The sequence below is a fragment of the Pteropus vampyrus genome, unplaced genomic scaffold (genome assembly GCF_000151845.1).
Source record: "Pteropus vampyrus isolate Shadow unplaced genomic scaffold, Pvam_2.0 Scaffold2, whole genome shotgun sequence".
NCBI classification, from domain to species: Eukaryota; Metazoa; Chordata; class Mammalia; order Chiroptera; family Pteropodidae; genus Pteropus; species Pteropus vampyrus.
Window position 1 is genome coordinate 35,375,418 of NW_011888783.1, and position 17,390 is coordinate 35,392,807.

Sequence of the window (17,390 nt, forward strand, 5' to 3'; positions counted from 1 at the left end):
ACTGCTGATTAGGGGCAGATTGACCAAAAAACACCCTCGGAAGGTTTATAAGCTCAGGCAATATATAACTAAGAAATATAAGATTTACTTTCATATTTTTGCATTTGTAGAAGTCTTATATACCCTTCTGCATTGGAATCAATTTTTTAAATGGTAAAATATACATAACATAAAATTTACCATTTAACATTTTAAGTGTACAGTTAAGTGGCGTTAAGTACATTCACAATGTTGTGCAACTATCACCACTATTTCCAGAAATTTTTCATCACCTCAAACAGAATCTCTGTAGCTATTACCCAGTAAACCGTCATTACCTCTTTCCCGCCCCTGGTAACCACTATACTACTTTGTCTCTATGACTCTGCCAACTCAAGGTACCTCCTATAAATGGAGCCAAGTAATACCTGCCCTCTTGTATCTGTATTTTACTTAGCATAATGTATCAGAATTCCTTTCCTTTCTATGCCTGAATAATATTCCATTGCAAGTACATATCACATTTTGTTTATTCTGGAATCATTTTTATATAATTAATTCAACAAGTAATTATCAAATATTTACAATGTAAAAGTGTGATTTTTAAAATGTTAACTTTATTCTAAGAACAGTGTATAAGAGGCAGAAGAGATGCTCCACAAGGAACCAATTAATTGTATAAATCCTTGTTTTAGAATGAGTAGCAGCGGCAAGAAAACAAGTCTATTAAATAGTTTTTCTTCCCTAAGGGTTAGGTAAATCTCCCCCACAATCTTAATTAACATTCTTCATGTTTAAAGCCAAAGTGAGATTAGAATATCCCCACTGAGTGGCCAGTGTACACTGGAACTCTGCATATCATGGTGCCTAAAGCTTATAACATGTCATTTTTGACCCACAACCCAGTGATAATGGGCTTCTATCAAAACAGCGGATGTAGAGAAGTCAGAGAAACTGCACTACTATGAAACACTGCTTTCTACCCCTGTAGATAAAAGACCCTGACAAAATCAACTAAAAAAGCATGTCTTCCCCAACCTGCTTGCCATCCATAAGCTTTTCCTTTCCACGGCATATTAATAAGGTAACCAGCCTTCTGTGTGGAAACATGGGTCTTAAGACAAACGCAGCAACTCCCTCCGCAGACATCTGAATAGCTGAAAGACAAAAGCAAGGAGCTGCACTCCACTCTGTTTTTCATCTTCAGTGTATAAAAGAGCAGGGGGCACAAAAAGGAGATGCCACTGCTCACCTGAATTCACAAACGGGGCCCAGTATGAGTCATCAAAATATGTCCCCAGGAAGCTATTAAAAAACAATCATTTTTGCTGCAAAGGAATTGCAAGCAAATTCAAGAGCCATAGAGGATTCAGGCCACTTTGTCCAGCATAAACTTCTCAGCTAGGAGGATCTGCTGTCACCCAAGATTGTCAGCACACAGCTGAGTTGAAGTTCATTCACTGCTTCGGTGTTCAGTTAGCTGGAAACATGTCATTTAAACAACAAAATCTGTTTTAGGAAATTATAGAGAATTTAGCTGTGTTTTCCTCCTATGTTTTTTAAGCCTGACTTCAATAACAAAAGTATATTTTTTAGATTAAAAACAAAATAAACTGTTAAAATTGTTCTTTTTAGTGTATAGATAAAGAATCCATCACTTCTAAAAAGGAGACCATGTTATGGGTTGTAGAAGCTGGCCCCAACAGGCTGAAACTAGGATGCTAATACAAAGGATCTCAAATTAGCCCACTCAGGAAACCCCCCAATAAGAAGGCACTCAGTTCTCCATCCCAAGCAATTACTCAGCCCCTCTTCTCAGAGAATCGGTCATACACTCTGGCAGTGGATGAGAAGCACAACTTAAGTACTAAAATTTTATCTGTGGCAATCATTATGAACCTCCAAGTTGTGTTACACTGATTCAAGCATTTCTGATGCACACACACCCTCGAAAACATTTCCCACGGCCTGGATCCACTCTCAAAATAAGAACCCCAACAAGGCAATCAGGATTCATCAGTAGTTATAAAATTAAACTTGAACTTGGTAGGATGCCAGTTCCCTTCTCTTGTGGGCTGAATTGTGTCCTCCTCATTTCAAAATTCATATGTTAAAGTCCTAATCCCCGGTGACCCAGAATGTGACTGTATTTAGAAATACGGTCTTTAAAGAAGTGATTAAATTAAAATGAGGTCCTTAGGGTGGGCTCTAATCCAATATGACTGCTGACCCTCTAAAAGAAAATTTGGACACAGACATGTACAGAAAGAACACTGTGTGAAGACCCAGGGAGAAAACAGCCATCTGCATGCCAAGCAGATACACCTCAGAAGAAACAAAGACACTTGAGCTTTAGCTACGAAGAACACCAAAACCCTGCCAACATCTTGAGCTCAGACTCCCAGCCTCCAGAACTGTGAGAAGAGAAATTTCTGTTGTTTAAGCCACCAAGTCTGTGGTACTTGTTATGGCAGCCCTAAATAACTAATATTCTCCCTTTTTCTTTTGTCCTCTGAATACCCGATTTCCCAGGAAGGAGTCTATAAAGGTTGCAGGAATACTGTCTCCTACCCTTCTCCAAGGGCCTTGCTGCCATTCATTTCCTTATCCCCAACCAGGGCAATCTCTAAATCCAAAGAAAGTGACAAGTGGGGATACCTCACAAATACTCTGAAGACCTTTACTCCAAAACAGGAAACCACCACCCCGAGTCCCCTGACCTCCATATTATAGGAGCTTTCTCTGCCTTTCCCAAATGCTCTGTGCTAACTAGAAGTTACCCTGCAAGCAGCATCTTTGGGATTCTATTCCCAGAAACTGCGTCCTCATTCTTCATGCCTCAATGCCCAGGGCTGGCTCAGATGCCTTAACCAACCTCAGTTCCTTCTCTTCCTAAAAAGAAAAGGAAGAGTTGTGGGCCAAAGTGTCCCACATATTACAGAAGAGTCTGGAATGAGAGATTATTGGGGACAAAAGGATTCCTGGTTGCTCCAAGACTTGAGTCACAAGTAATTACTTTCTCCTTCACTGGAAAAGTTTGTACTTTTTGTACGAGAGCTGTAATGAGAGCTGACTGACGTTAGTACTGAGAGACACAAACACCATGGTCTAATTTCCATACTTTCCGTAGACAATGTTTGGCCTATAGCACAGGTGGGCCTTAGGTCTGGCTCCAGAGGCTATGACTTAAAGGAGACCATGCTGGATTCAGAGAGAGACCATAACAAGATTGAGTGTTGGAGGTAAGTCACAAGTGACGGTGGCAGCACAAGGGGTCACCAAGCCTGTCCTAGTGTCCCAGCTCCATTAGTCTCCTTGAGCTCTTCAGTCTTGCTCAGGCCACCTCCCTAAAGCCAACACAATCTTGGCACAGCTTTGCCTAGAAGTATCTAGAAACAAATGTGAAATCTCCTATTATTAGAAATAATGCCCCCAAGCAGTCTTGGAGCCAGCAAACAAGGCCCCTGGGTGCTCTCTAGCCTGCGGTGATGGGCTGGGGGTTCTTGTCCAGGGCATATTCCAGCAGCAGGGGACCACTAACACTCAAGCTAATAGCCATGCCTACCAGGTCCCAGTCCATGGAAGAAAAAAAGAGAGGAGACTGATGCAATTAGCCAGACAAATGGGAACTTCTCAAACCATTTAGATAACACTGTACTTGAATTTATTCAGTTCCCATTACCGGAGGGTGATTGCGCTTCCACCCCCTGCTGATTCTGGAGACTGCACAGAATTTTCCTAGCAAGCAAGTTAAAAAAAAAAAAAAAAGGATAATTTCTCAGCCTATAAATTCCAGGGCTCTGCTGTTAAATCAGCACACATCATATATCATGCCAAGGGGTAATCTGACTTAAGGAATCAAGGGACACACCCCGTTGAGTGACTTTGTCACAGAAACTGAAACTCAGTGATGAATTATGAAAAAATTCAAGTATCCAATTAATAAAAAAATTAAAATAAGGTTCCTTATCTAATTCAATTTTCTTTATACCACTTAACAATTGATTACATATTAGCCTTGCTAATTTGTTTCAATTATTGAGTTGCAAGCATCTCAAGAGTCCATGTGGAATCTTATTCTTACTTCTCTTTAGGTGCCTAGCGTAGTGTCGGACACAAAATAGAAACTCAGTGAAGGCTCAATTACTGATTGCTTCTTGCCTTTGAAATAGTTTTCCCTGTAGGGAAGCAAATCCACTCTATCTGCTTCATTTAACCAACAACACAACTCCCTCCTCACTCTCACTCCCGCCCCCTCACCAAGCTAACATCTACAATGGGGTCCTTCAAATGAATGGCCATTGTGGGTGAGTCCAGTGAATCATGCAAAACAACAGCATTACAGATGTAGTGTAAACGTTGGCAAATTCTCGTCCTCCGTTTTAAAATCTGAGCATATCTGTATGTTTCCTAAAACTGCCAGAACAAACTACCACAAATTTAGTGGATTAAAACAACAGAAGTTCATTCTCTCACAGTTCTGAAGGCCAGACATCCAAAATCAAGGGTCAGCAGGGGTGATGCCTTCCGGAGGCTCTGAGGAAGAATCTGTTCCACGCCTGTCACCGCCTTGTTTCTGGTGGCTGCTAGCAATCCTTGGCATTCTTTGGCTTGTAGCTACATAACTCCAATCTCTGCCTTTGTCTTTACATGCCCTTCCCCTGTGTCTCTGTGTCAAATCGCCCTCTCCTTTCTTGTATAAGGACACTGGTCATCAGATCTAGGGATCATCCTAAATCCAAGACGAGCTCATCCTGAGATCCTTAATTTAACATCTGCAAAGACCGTGTTTCCAAATCAGGTCACATTCACAGGTACTGAGGGTTAGGACTTATATATATCTAGTTTAGGAGATACTATTTCACTACAATATCCAAAATTGGAACACATCATCTTTACCACAAAAACACCTTCTCTTCCCAATGCTCTCATTCATATTAATAGACTCATTTCCTAGTCAGGACCCAGGCTCAACTCTTTGACTCAACATCAAGGGCTCTCGCTCCCTTGCTCTCCAATTCCAATCAGGTACTTAATCCACAGTAAATGAAGTACAGGTGGATCAGTTTTACCACACAAAAACTACTTATGCCCTCTCTTCAATGCATGCTGCATGACACCCTGGCCCCAGCTGGATCATCTGTCTTGGACCAAGTCATGACTTCTTTCTACCTGCTCTCCCAGTATCCTTTACTGACCATACTACCTGTTGCTGCCTTAAACAGAGCCCGATCGTGTCATAAGCCTGTCCACAAACTTTCAGTGGCAAATGAAATCCAATCATTTTATAGTCTAATATTTGGGTCCACAGACCTCTCTCCCAGCCTTATTTTCCACTGCTTCCCTCCATTTGGTGCAGGAGTTAGTCAAAATAAATTACTAACCATTCTTAAATAGCTCCTCACATGCCTCTAAGACTTTGAGATCCCTCTGTCTGGGATTTATTCATTAATTCAACAAGTTTATATTTTGACTATGTCTCCTTGTCACTATCTCACAAAGAACAGCTCAGCTCAAAAGACAACTCATCTGCAAGTCTTTGTCCAGTTTCATCAACCACATTGAATTCTTCCTTCTTTTAAAATTTAACAGCCTGCCAGACAGGTAAGGCATTCTTTTTCTCTCCTCTCCTTAAAGAGCACTTGTCATCAACCTTATGACAGAACTCTGCTTAAATCATGTACCTGTCTCCCATAATCTAACACAGTACCTTGCATATAACATGTGCTCTAAAATAGCTGATTCAATAAAAGATACAGTGAGTAAATGAATAATACAGTCCTTGCCTGCACGCAACTTACATTTGAGGTCAGGGGAAGATAAAATAAGCACAAAGGTGAATAACAATGACCCATACCATAATACTCTAAGTATCTCAAGAGAAATGTAAGTGGAATTTTGTGGGAAGCACAGAAAAGGAAGTTTTTGAAAAGGCTGAAAGTTTCCTAGAGGAAGTATAACTTTAGATCTTGAGGGATAAACAATATTTTAATGAGCAAAAGGTGGGGAGTCCGGAAAGAGAATTAAATACAGAGGAGAGAGCATCTGCAAAAGACACAGAGCCAAGTGAAAGCAAATGGCATTTTTCATGTTTCACAAAGAGCAGAGTTTTCCAGCCCACTGACTGAGTGAATGGCAAGTAATGGAAGGCAAGGCTAAAATGGTAGGTCAGAATCTCAAATGCCATGCCAAGGAATTCGAAAATGACTCTGTAGGAGATGGGAGTCATGGAAGGCTTTCAAACAGGTGTGATGCAGTCACATCTGCATTTTCAGATGATTACTTCTATGGTATCACAGAACCTAAACCTGGATATGAATCAGAATCTGGAGAGAGTCAAACTTGCTAAATATGGAGAGAAAAGTACAAGTAACGAGTTCTCCATTCATAATAAAATCATGTTGATATTCTACCATTTTGGCTTTGGATTTTTTGAGAGATATAAACCATACCTGTCCTTGACCTCTCCTTTGTTCTCTTCCTCAGAAATAAACACTTCCTTTTGATGAGTAACCTTCCAATTTATGTTTATACAGAAAAAGGAACATATAGGTATATGTATAGATCCAAAACTATATAGCATGACTTTTTTTGTGTTAAAATCATATAAATGATACACTTAGTAAATATTGTTCTAAATTTGCTTTACTCACTGTGAAGCATCTTTAAAAACTCAGATTCCTATATCCACCCAGATTTAATTAATCACAATCAGTATATGGAGGTGCCTAGAAATCTGCGTTTTTAAAAATCCTAGTCCATTTTGATATCGCTAGATAGGCATTTGGGAGTCACAGGTGTAGAAGATGGACTGGAGAGAAGATAAAGTAGAGGTAGGAAGAGCAAGCAGTAAAAACTTTTTTTTCAACAATAACTCAAGCAAGAGGTGATGCAGTCCTAACGAGGACAGTGGTAAGGACAATAAAAGATGGGCAACAGATTCTGTCCTTCTAAGGACAAAAGCAATAGGGCTTTGTAGCTACATAGATTCTGGAGTGAGAAAAAGTAGTGGCTAAGAAATGGCCCTAAAGATGTTAACTTGAGTGAACTGGAGGACAGTGACACCATTAACAAAAACACAAGAGGAAGAATAGGCTCTGAGAAATAGAACTGATTTGGTTTTAGGTGTGTAAATTTGCGGTTTCATCAGGACCTTTGCGTGTCTCCAACAGGCATTTATACATGCTGGACTAGATCAAGGTAGAAGGTCACAGTTCATGATGCAGATACAGGATTCCATACATAAAGGGAACAGCCAGGCACATGGAAACAGGTGTTTGTTTCAGAAGAGAAGAGGGCTATGGGCCGGTCCTTGGGGGTTGGATATATGTAGGGGGTTGGATATATGCAGATGAAGGGCAAGCTCAGGAGACTGAGGAGTGGCCAGAAGTAGAAGAAGGGCTGCTGGGATCACGAAGCCACCAGAAGGATCGAGGGTCAGGAGTCCACAGTGACCAGTAAGAATGAAGAGGAGGACTGAGAAGGATCATTAAACTGGAGAATCCGTGACCTTTCTAGGAGTACCAGCAATTGTGGGGGAGAAGTAAAAGCGTGACAGGGGTTAAAAATACCAGAAACGGCAACACAAAGCTACTCTGTAGTGTTAAAACTTAAAGTTGAAAAGAATAGTTGAAGAATAATTATTTTAGGGTTTAGAACATAAGATTCGAATATGTACAATGTGAGAAAGGAACTAGTAGTAGAGAGACTGGGAAAAGATGAGAAAAGAAAAATAGATGAATTAAGAAATAAGAGAAAATTATTTCTGAAGAAATAAGAGAAAATTGGATTAAGAAATAGGAAGATGTCCTGTTAAAAATGACAGACCAATAATACATTTCTCTGTCCTTCCCTTCCCAAATCTCCGCTAAAAAGACTGTTAAAACTAAAAAATAGTTAAAACTATAAAATTTTTCTTTACTATGATGAAGAGAACTAGCAGGAGATAACTACAGAAGAGAGGTTTTGGAAAATAGAAAGCAGGACAAATGGTAACTTGGCTTATGATGCTCTTTGCCCTACCAACAGCTTGCAGAGTTGGATCCCAAGAAGCAAGCTAACCTGTTCTGTAGCAGCCCTGAGGGGCTAAGCACCTGAAGGCACCAGGCAGCAAGAGGTCAGGGGTGGATCTTGACAACAAAAAGATTATTTTAAAGCAAACAGGGCAATTTAGACCCAGAGCCTCTCCCCAGCCCTGCATAGCAAAGCATCTAACTCTGCAAAAGACTAGGGCCTTCATTTTGTGGAAAAATTTAACAAGAGGATTCTCTGGATTCAGAGGCATCAAGCACTAGGATAAATTGTAAAACTAAATACTGGCAGACTAGCGATAATCTGCACACTGAACTGGCCTATCCCTAACAGCAGCATACAGCTATAGAACCACATACCTTTTCCATCCTCTATCCTCCTTCACACCCGCCTCACTCCTCCCTCCCCTGGGGAAGTAGACAATTCTCTAGAAAAACTAAGTGTCCCAGAGAAACACCCATCATCCATCCTGCACAGGCAAGCCCCACCTATTTTCACTGAATCTGCGTCAAGTACACCAAGGGTCAGACATTTGAGGAAAGTTTCTCACATAAAAAAAAATGTGGAACCAAACCAAACAAACAGATAAAGAACTAAGAGAGGCAATAAGATAAAGATTTTGTGGCAATCTAGGGTCTACTATAGCCCAGAGAGTTAATTTGTCCAGCACAGTTTAATTTTAAAAATTACATAAAAATCTCTGTTTTTAACTTGTCTTGAAAAAAATCAAAAGATCTGGCAATTCCAGACTCATACAGTAATCATATGTCTGGAGCAAGAGCAAGAAATAGATGAGCCAAGAGTGTGTGAGCTGGGACATTCTGAGGAGAGGGTTCAGAGCTTTTACTGAATCCACACAATGGCTCATGACCCAAAAAGGGGTTAAGAGCCTTGAAACAGCCCCTCTTCCTTTCCCAGCATTTTATCATCCTCTAAGTGTTTTGCCTTCTGCTCCTCCCACATCTGTAATTTGGCCAAGATCCGCAATTTACTCCTTTAATCTCTTTTCAGTCACTCCCTCCAGCCCTTAATCACCTTTATGACTCTTTTCTAAATCCTTCAATTTGTCCAAATCTAACTGTGAAGTCTTGCATTTCTCTGTCCTGGGAAGATGTAATACACTTTAGAATTACAAAGCAAGAGTGCCCGTGAAAGCTTTTAGAAGAAATAGCCATGATTTGACATGTTAAATCAACTTCTCATACTCAGCTGCCCAGTTCAGAAAGGAAAAATGCAGAGCACCCAAAGAATGTGTGGAATTGAAATCTTGCAAATGGTATTCCCTATCATTTCTTGTGCATGGAACAGTGGGTCAAGAAAGGTCTGCTCTTGGAGCCATCTCGAAACATCCTGAAGAAAAGAAGCAGCAAAACTATTCATAGCTCTGAACACATGACTACTACCATCTCTGCCTTGATTAGAAAAAAATAAACACACACACACACACACACACACACACACACACACAAACACACTGGTTCTATGCATAAATTTATAATCAGCCAAGCCTGCTGTGCCCAATCCAAAGGCTTCTTGCAGTCATACTAAATCATCTAACAATTTGCCCTGACTGGAGGTAATCACAATACATAAATAAATTCCTGCCAAATGAGAATAAATTTAAACTCCTCTCAGGTTTTCAAGAGACAGGAAAGCCTGCCTTTCAGAGATACTTTCTGGGTTAACGAGCTGGGTTACTCCGTTTATCAAACAAGCCGAAGGTAACTTAGTAGTTGGACTGATAAAAGTTCTTTCTTGAACTGCTTCACTGTGGAGTTTCTCCTTTGTGATGTGTTTCATTTTAAACATGCAGTTTTTGGTCACACAACTATCTCCAAAGCTCTTGAAAGCAAAGTAGGTGTTGCTACTTTGGGCACAGTAAGTCTCAAAGAAAATTTGAGTCAGTTATCACCAGAAACACTGAGAACTTGCGATTGGCATCCTCCGGTGTAGAGACCCTGGCCTAGGACTGTGCGGGAGAAGCCCTTCACATTTGTGGGATGGGACCTCAGAAGGAGGCTTGTAGTCTAGATTCAGTTCTAGAACTTTCCATGTGGGCACCCTGAGTTTCTTGCCCTACCTGACAAATTTGCTAGGAAATCTTAAGAGCTAATAGTCTAGAAAAAGATCTGCAGCATTTGAAAAATGTTCCTAGGGCCAGCAGGGGGCGAGTCTCCCATGACTACCAGCCCAAAAGTCTCTAATGCTTATTGTTGCTACTTCAGGCATTTTCCTGGAGTTGCTTTTCCTTCACATACCCTTGGAGTTATTAATATTCGGGGTTTCCCAGGAATGGCTCCTACAACCATAGTTCTGGCATGACAGTCTGAAGCTGAGAGCGTCTTCAATATTTGGAGGTCCTGGGCCTTCCAAACTACCTCTAACAATATTATAACACTTCTTTACTTAAATTCCGCCCCCTGCCCCCCTACAATTTTCTATTGCACCTCAAAGAAAGGTGAAACTCCTTTAACAGTCTGGCATGGCCTGGCCCCATATCCCCACCTCCCCTCCCACAAGCTCTATCTGTTCAGGTCACATGGGCTTTTTTCCTGGCATTCATACTGGCCATACCTACCATAGAGCCTTTGGACATGGTGTCTCCAAGCAGAAAGCCCTCCCATCTCTTCCTCTTGCGCTTACTTCTTCACTGTCCTTTCTATTTCAGTTCGTGGAGCCACTTTGCCTCTAAAGCCTTCTCTAATCTGTCTCACTAGTTTAACGCCACCTAATAAAGGCTCTCAGAGCAGTCTACTTTTCGTTCTCCTAGGAGTGCTGAACATAGTTGCAACTGTATGTTTGCTAGTATGATTATGTGGTTAATATATATCTCCCATACTGGCTTTTATGCAGTGTGAGAGAAGAGACCATGTCTGTATTTGTTCAAACACACTATTACCTTCGGCACAGACTAGAGCAGCAGTCCCCAACCTTTTTGGTACCAGAGACTGGTGCTCCTATGAGAATCTAATGCATGATGAACTGAGTTGGAGCTGAGGCAGTGATGCCAGTGCTGGGGAGAGGCTCCAAATACAGATGAAGCTTTGCTCGCTTGCCCCCCGCTCACCTCTTGCTGTGAGGCCTGGTTCTTAACAGGCTACAGACTGGTACCAATCCATGACCTGGGGGTTGGGGACCCCTGGACTAGAGGCTTAATAAATATCAGGTGGATGCATAGATGGAAAAAATGAACACACAATCTCAGGAGGTCCATCCATGTTTTTCCTCACTCTGTTCTCTCTCATTTTCACCTTCAGTCACATGTCTCCTCCGCCAAGCAGGTCCTCTGTCTGAAGCACGGGCCTAGCTTCCTGAGCAGTTCCTTAGGGGTGGAAGATGCCATCTTGAAGTGAGGTAGAATTTGGCACCTCATGATATATAGTTTTACCAAGGTAAAAAGGAGATGGGAGTGAGGCCAGCAGATAAATCCAGCCTCCTTTCCTCTCTCCTAGGAACTGTTTCAAGATGTGGCCTCTCCTTGGCTCCTGGAGAAGTACTGAGCCAAGTGAAAAAGCTGCTGAGACAGATGTGGTTCCTCACAGCTTGAGAAAGGCATCGGCCAGGACAGTAAAGCAGCATATCTTCCCTTGTCCCACTTTTCTTCCTCGCCCTCACCGTCCTGGGCTTGCACCTTCCAAATAACCCTTCTCTCAGACCCCACTGTCTTGAGCATCCAGGTTGACATCTTGTGCTATCACCTGAAGCAAGAAACTGCACCTACAGCCCAAATAATACTTTGAGAGGAGCTTCTCACTAAATGTCAAATGAGTAAATGAAGCCATCGGAATATCTTGGCCTGGACTAACAGAAGGGAATTCACAGTCCTTCTACTTAATTCTGTGTTGTTCAGACCCCACCACCAGCAGTACTAATTTTAGTTTTGAGATATTCGCTTTAAAACTGTGTTTCTCAAAAGTGCTGAATGATGGACCTCTTAAAGAATCCAATGAAAGCCCTGAACCCTCACAGAAAAATGTGTATCAGTTTGCTCTTAGTTTAGGTGTTCTCAGAACTCTGAAGCCCTATCCATTGATTTCACATTAAGAAACCTGACTTTAGAGAAACAGTCACAAAGAGGAACACAATCAATGGGTAGTGACAAACAGAGCAATGGACGCCATGTTTTATATCAAGTGGGAAAGGAACTAGATGTTTGTTCATGTAGTATTTCCCCTTCTGGGGGTGATTTCTCTGATCTTCCTGGGCAGATTTAACTGTTTCTCCTCTGTGTCCCTCCTGTGTTCTCCATGAGTATGCTGCCACTTGAACCCATAAAATACTATATCTTTATCTAAAGGGCCAGATAGGGGCCCCAAATATGGCTTGAAATGACACAAAAAGCATTGGTGGGAGACCCCATACCCATCCCTCCTTGCTTTGTAAAAATCATTCTCAGCTCATGAGCCATATAAAAACAGATGGTTTTCTGGATTTGAACCAGAGGCCATAGTTTGCCATCCCTTGCACTGGATTGCAACCACTGATCAGTCCATTTCCCTCACTGTACTGTGAGCTCAAGTCCCAATTCTAACACAGAGCTGGGTACACAGTCAAAGCTTAATATATGCATAAATGAATCCTGCTCATCTTCCAGGACTGAGCTCAGGTGACATCTCCAAAAAGACTTCCCTCATCCCCCATTCTGAACTGATCTCAACTCATCTTGTGATGTCCACTGACTACCCTTAAGCATCAAGTTATGCCATGTATTGTGGTTGTCCACCAGCTGAGGCGACCTACAATAAGAAGCTTAGACAGAAAATCTAGAGAACTCATTTCTTGCCAATTTTCTGGTTGGTTTTTCACTTTCTTAGAACCATTCAGCATAGATTTTCATAAGCTACCCTTTTAAAAGTCCTATCAAGAGTGGGGATGGCTCCAAGAAATCTGCTAAATATTCTCGTGCAGCTGTTCACATCTTAGTATTTAATTGGTTATAATTGCAATTGAAAAAAACAATTAAACTCTGTGGGTGTTATTTACTGCATCTTGTGATGATTCTTTCTTTATGCTCCTCCAAAGACAGACAATTGAATGGAGGTATCTGGGTTTAGAAACTACTGAGATTGAAGCAAGTTTTTGTCATTCACAGTTGATTTTCCTTGCTATTCTTTTGGAGTAAAAATGAGGTGACTTAAGAAAACATCATTTGCAACTTCAGAAGATATATTTCTAAAATTATTAAATGATATAGCCAAAACTTGCTAGTATAGATGTGGTTTTCTTTCATGTCCTCAGCACAGGAAGAGCAAGAGAACAGCCATTTCCCATTGAATGTTCTTGCCCAGATCATTGGCATTTATATTTCTCAGAGTAAGTTGGAATCAAAATTTACATACCAGTAGCCAAGAAGTTGGTGTAGGAAAAAAAAATGAGAATTAAAGTGTGTTAATCTTCTTGTCTTGTACAGGAAAGAGCTATCAATTGCTGGAAAATAAGTGCATTTATAATTTTTTAAAAAGGGGTAGTCCATAAATGTAATATGGTATCCTAGGTAGGATCCTGGGACAGATAAAAAACAGTAGACAAAAACTAAGAAAATCTGAATAAATACAGAGTTCAGTTAATACCGATATATCACTGGCTAATTGTGACATATGTGCCATATTGATGTAAGATGTTAATAGTGGAAACTGAGTATAGGGTATATGGGAATCCTCTATCTATCTCTGCAATTTTTCTAAACATCTAGAACTAAAGTAAAAAGTTTATTAATTTTTAAAAATAGGGGTAGTCCCTAAAGAATTTTATTAAGATACGTAGCTTATAATCAGATGGAGAAGGAAAGGTAAATTTTTAAAAATTTTAGTTCAAAAGAATGCAGGAAATCAGAAGTGTCTGTAGGTAGTAAGGATTGGTAATCGCAGTACATAACAAACATAAAATTGACAAAAATAAGAGTTGAGTTTTAAGGATGCAGTGACTCTTGTTTCCCTAAGTAAATATTGGGCTGCCACCCTCCAACTCCCTTCACTCCTAACTTTTTTTACTCATCCCAGGCAGCTTATCAGTGATCTGTGATTCAATCAACCAATTAAAGAAATATTAACTGAGCCTAGTAAAAAGACCCTCAGTAAATACTATGGGACCACATTCCTAGAAAACACAAAGACGTTTCTCACTATGCCTCCCCAGATGTCATATAGGATCTGCAGACTGCAGGTGCTTAATAAACATTTGTGGAGATTATCTGGGCAGAGCCCTGGCCAGGCAATGAACTCACTTGGGGAGCTCTTAGCAAAGACCAATGCTCAGAGCCACACCAATGGAGATTCTAATTTAATTCATTTTGGGTGGGAGCCAAAAAACCAGTATTAAAAAAAAAAAGCTTCCCAGGAGGTTTTAACACATAGCAGAGTTGAGAATATAGGATGAGTCTATAAAAGGAACTGGAGCAGACCAAGACTTGTTATTAGGGAATCAGTTAACTATTACAGTACAAGTGTGGAAAATTTCAAATCATTACTATTTTCTCTCCAGCAACTACTAATTCACTCTGCTTATCTCTAGCTGGAATGTGTATAGTCTGCTTTTAAGAGTTAAGAATGTACGGAGAGAACAGTGAAGTTATGTAACCACCATGATCTACTACACGGTAAATAAGAAATGCTCCTTATGAGTTTGGAGACTATTTTAGGCCTCAGAGTAGAAGGATGTATTCTGGGGACAAAGAACTTTTAAAAATGTGTGGACCTTCTCTCTCAACAATTTATAGAACTAGACAGAATATCAGCAAAAATACAGAAGAATATAAAAGAACAATACCATCAATCAATAGATTCTAATAGGCATTTATAGAACGCTCCACCCCAAAACAGCAGAATACAAATTCTTTTTGATTGCCCATGAAGTGAAGACCAAGAGAGACCATACCATGGGCTATATAACAAACCTCTACAAATTTATAAGAATTTGTATCAGTCAGAATACATTCTCCAACCACAACAAATCAAACTAGAAATCAGTAACATAAAGATAACAGGAAATTTTCCAAACACTTGGAAACTAAACAATACATATCTAAATAACCTATGGATCAAAGACAAAGTTTTAAAGAAAATTTTAAAATATGTTTAACTAAATGAAAATGAAAATACAATATACCATATATGTAGAACACAGATAAAGCAGTGCTGAGTGAAATTTATAGCACTAAATGCAAACATTAGAAAGGAAGAAATCTCAAATCAATAATCTAAGCTCCTACCTCAAGATTTTAGAAAAAGAAGAATATAAATGGAAAGCAAGCAAAAGGAAGAAGATAATAAAGCTAAGAGCAGACACACAGAAACCCATGGGAGACCATCACGTGACCACAAAGGCGGGGATTGGAGTGATGCAGCTCCAAACCAAGGAAGGCCAAAGCTTGCCAGCAAACCACCAGAAGCTCAGACGCAAGTTAGGATTCCCCTACAGATTTCAGAGAAAGCTTTGTCCTGCCAACACCTCAATTTTAGACTCCAGAACAATGAGGCTATAAATTTCTATCGTCTTGAGCCACACAGTTGATCGTACTTTACTACGGCAGTACTAGAAAACAAAATCAGCTTTCAATTAGGGAGAGGGAAAAAAGAAGAAAAAGAAAAAAACTGATTAATCCAACAGAAGGAAGGAATTTTTTTTAATAGAAAAAAACATTTTACTTAACAAATATGAAATTACAAAATAACGTGGTGGAAATAAATTCAAATATAGCAATAATTCAAAAACTATAGACATATTAAACTCATTTATTAGAATAAAAAATGTTGAATGGGTTTACAATTCTGATTTTAGTGACATAGTTTCCAAATAAAATTTCTAGAATAGAATAAAATGATTATATATATAAAGAATAAAGAAAATGAAAAAGATAAACCAAATACCACTTGAAAAAAGAAAAAGCTGGTGTGGCAATATTAAAAAGAACCACCCATGCTTACAATGCACCAAGAGAAATAACTAGAATATTTCTAAACAACACAGTCTACAAAATGTCAAATGAAAGCTGACAACGATAAGGACAAATGGAAAAACTCACGGAGTGACAGATGTTCTCTTCTGAAAGAAGTGGCCTGAGAAAAGACGCAGATACAAACCAGTAGGACTACAGATAATGTGAACAACCTGACCAGCAAGACTAATCTAAAAATATGTGTAACACCCTACTCCCAAAGCACAGAATTCACATTCTTTTTTTAAGCACACAAGAGCATTTATAAAATTATCGATATACTAGGTTTCAAGAAGTCTCAACAAGTTTCAGAGAATCACAGTCATACAAACAGCATTCTTCAACCAAAATACAATATTGTTTATCTCTGAATCCAACTTCACTCTAAGGGAAGTTCAAATAAAACAATGACAAACAGAATTTTTTCACTTACACTGCAAATATATTTGTTGTGCAAACAAAGGTCACACAAAATACTGGTTAAGATGTGAGAAAACAAGGACTCTCGGGCATAGTGGGGGTGTAAATTGATATAATTTGGTAATATCTATCAAAATTTAAAATACATATTTCCCCTTTGTCCACCAATGAAAAATTCATTGCTAGGAACTTTCCCTATAGATACGTGTATGAATGTGTAAAAAAGGAGACAAGAATTTTCATCACAGTATTGATCGTTAGAGCAAAAGATTCAAAAATCTTAAAGTTTACCAAGGTAAGAATGACTAAAATGTGGCCTTCTCAGATAACTGAATATTAACAAGAATGAGGCAACATTATATTTACTGATATGGAAGAGCTTGAAGATCTGCAAGATACATCGCTTCTCGGCCTTTTGGCTAAGATCAAATGAAGACCTGCAAGATATGAAGCAATGTGCATAGTCACAATCTTTATTTTTTTTATTGAAGAGAAGTATGTACATTCCAGAAACATACATACCCAAGAATTTGCTAACAGCAGTTGCGTCTGGGAAGAAGAACTGGGAGATGGGGAAGACTTGCTTTCGGTAAATATCTTTTTGTAATATATCTGTATTTTTACCACGTTCATGTATTACTATTTAAATAATAAATAAGCAACAAGCCTCTATAATAAAAATCATTTTATTTATTCATTTAAAATGCAGCATCTAAATAAAATAAAGTCTCCAGTGATAAGCCTAACTAACTGCAGAAATTCCAAATCCGTTGCACATTCCCTTTAAAATCCTTTATTGATGAACTGTCAGGGCTAACATGTCTGTGCAATTAAACCAGCAAACATGCTCAACAAGATTTTCAAGAGGTTCATTACCTGACTGGTACATGCAAAGGTGATTGGTCAAAAACTGCAGGCAGAACAAAACAAAAGGAAGACTGCTTCCTTTCATGGCAAACCAACTTGATGAATTTTGGTTACCTCTCTGATCCCTCTCCCCGCCCTATTCCCTATTCCCAAAGGACAC

The 17,390-nt window shown here is 39.6% G+C and overlaps 1 protein-coding gene across 2 annotated transcripts in view; it reads right to left on the reverse strand.

The window, feature by feature from the left end:
• Positions 1-16,799, reverse strand: part of LYPD6B (LY6/PLAUR domain containing 6B) — a 73,205-nt gene extending 56,406 nt beyond the window's left edge. For both annotated transcript variants that reach the window (XM_011359557.2, XM_011359549.2), the window contains exon 1: positions 16,730-16,799. The gene's annotated coding sequence lies outside the window, so the exon portion shown is untranslated. The remainder of the gene's footprint in view (positions 1-16,729) is intronic.
• Between the last annotated feature and the right edge of the window lie 591 nt (positions 16,800-17,390).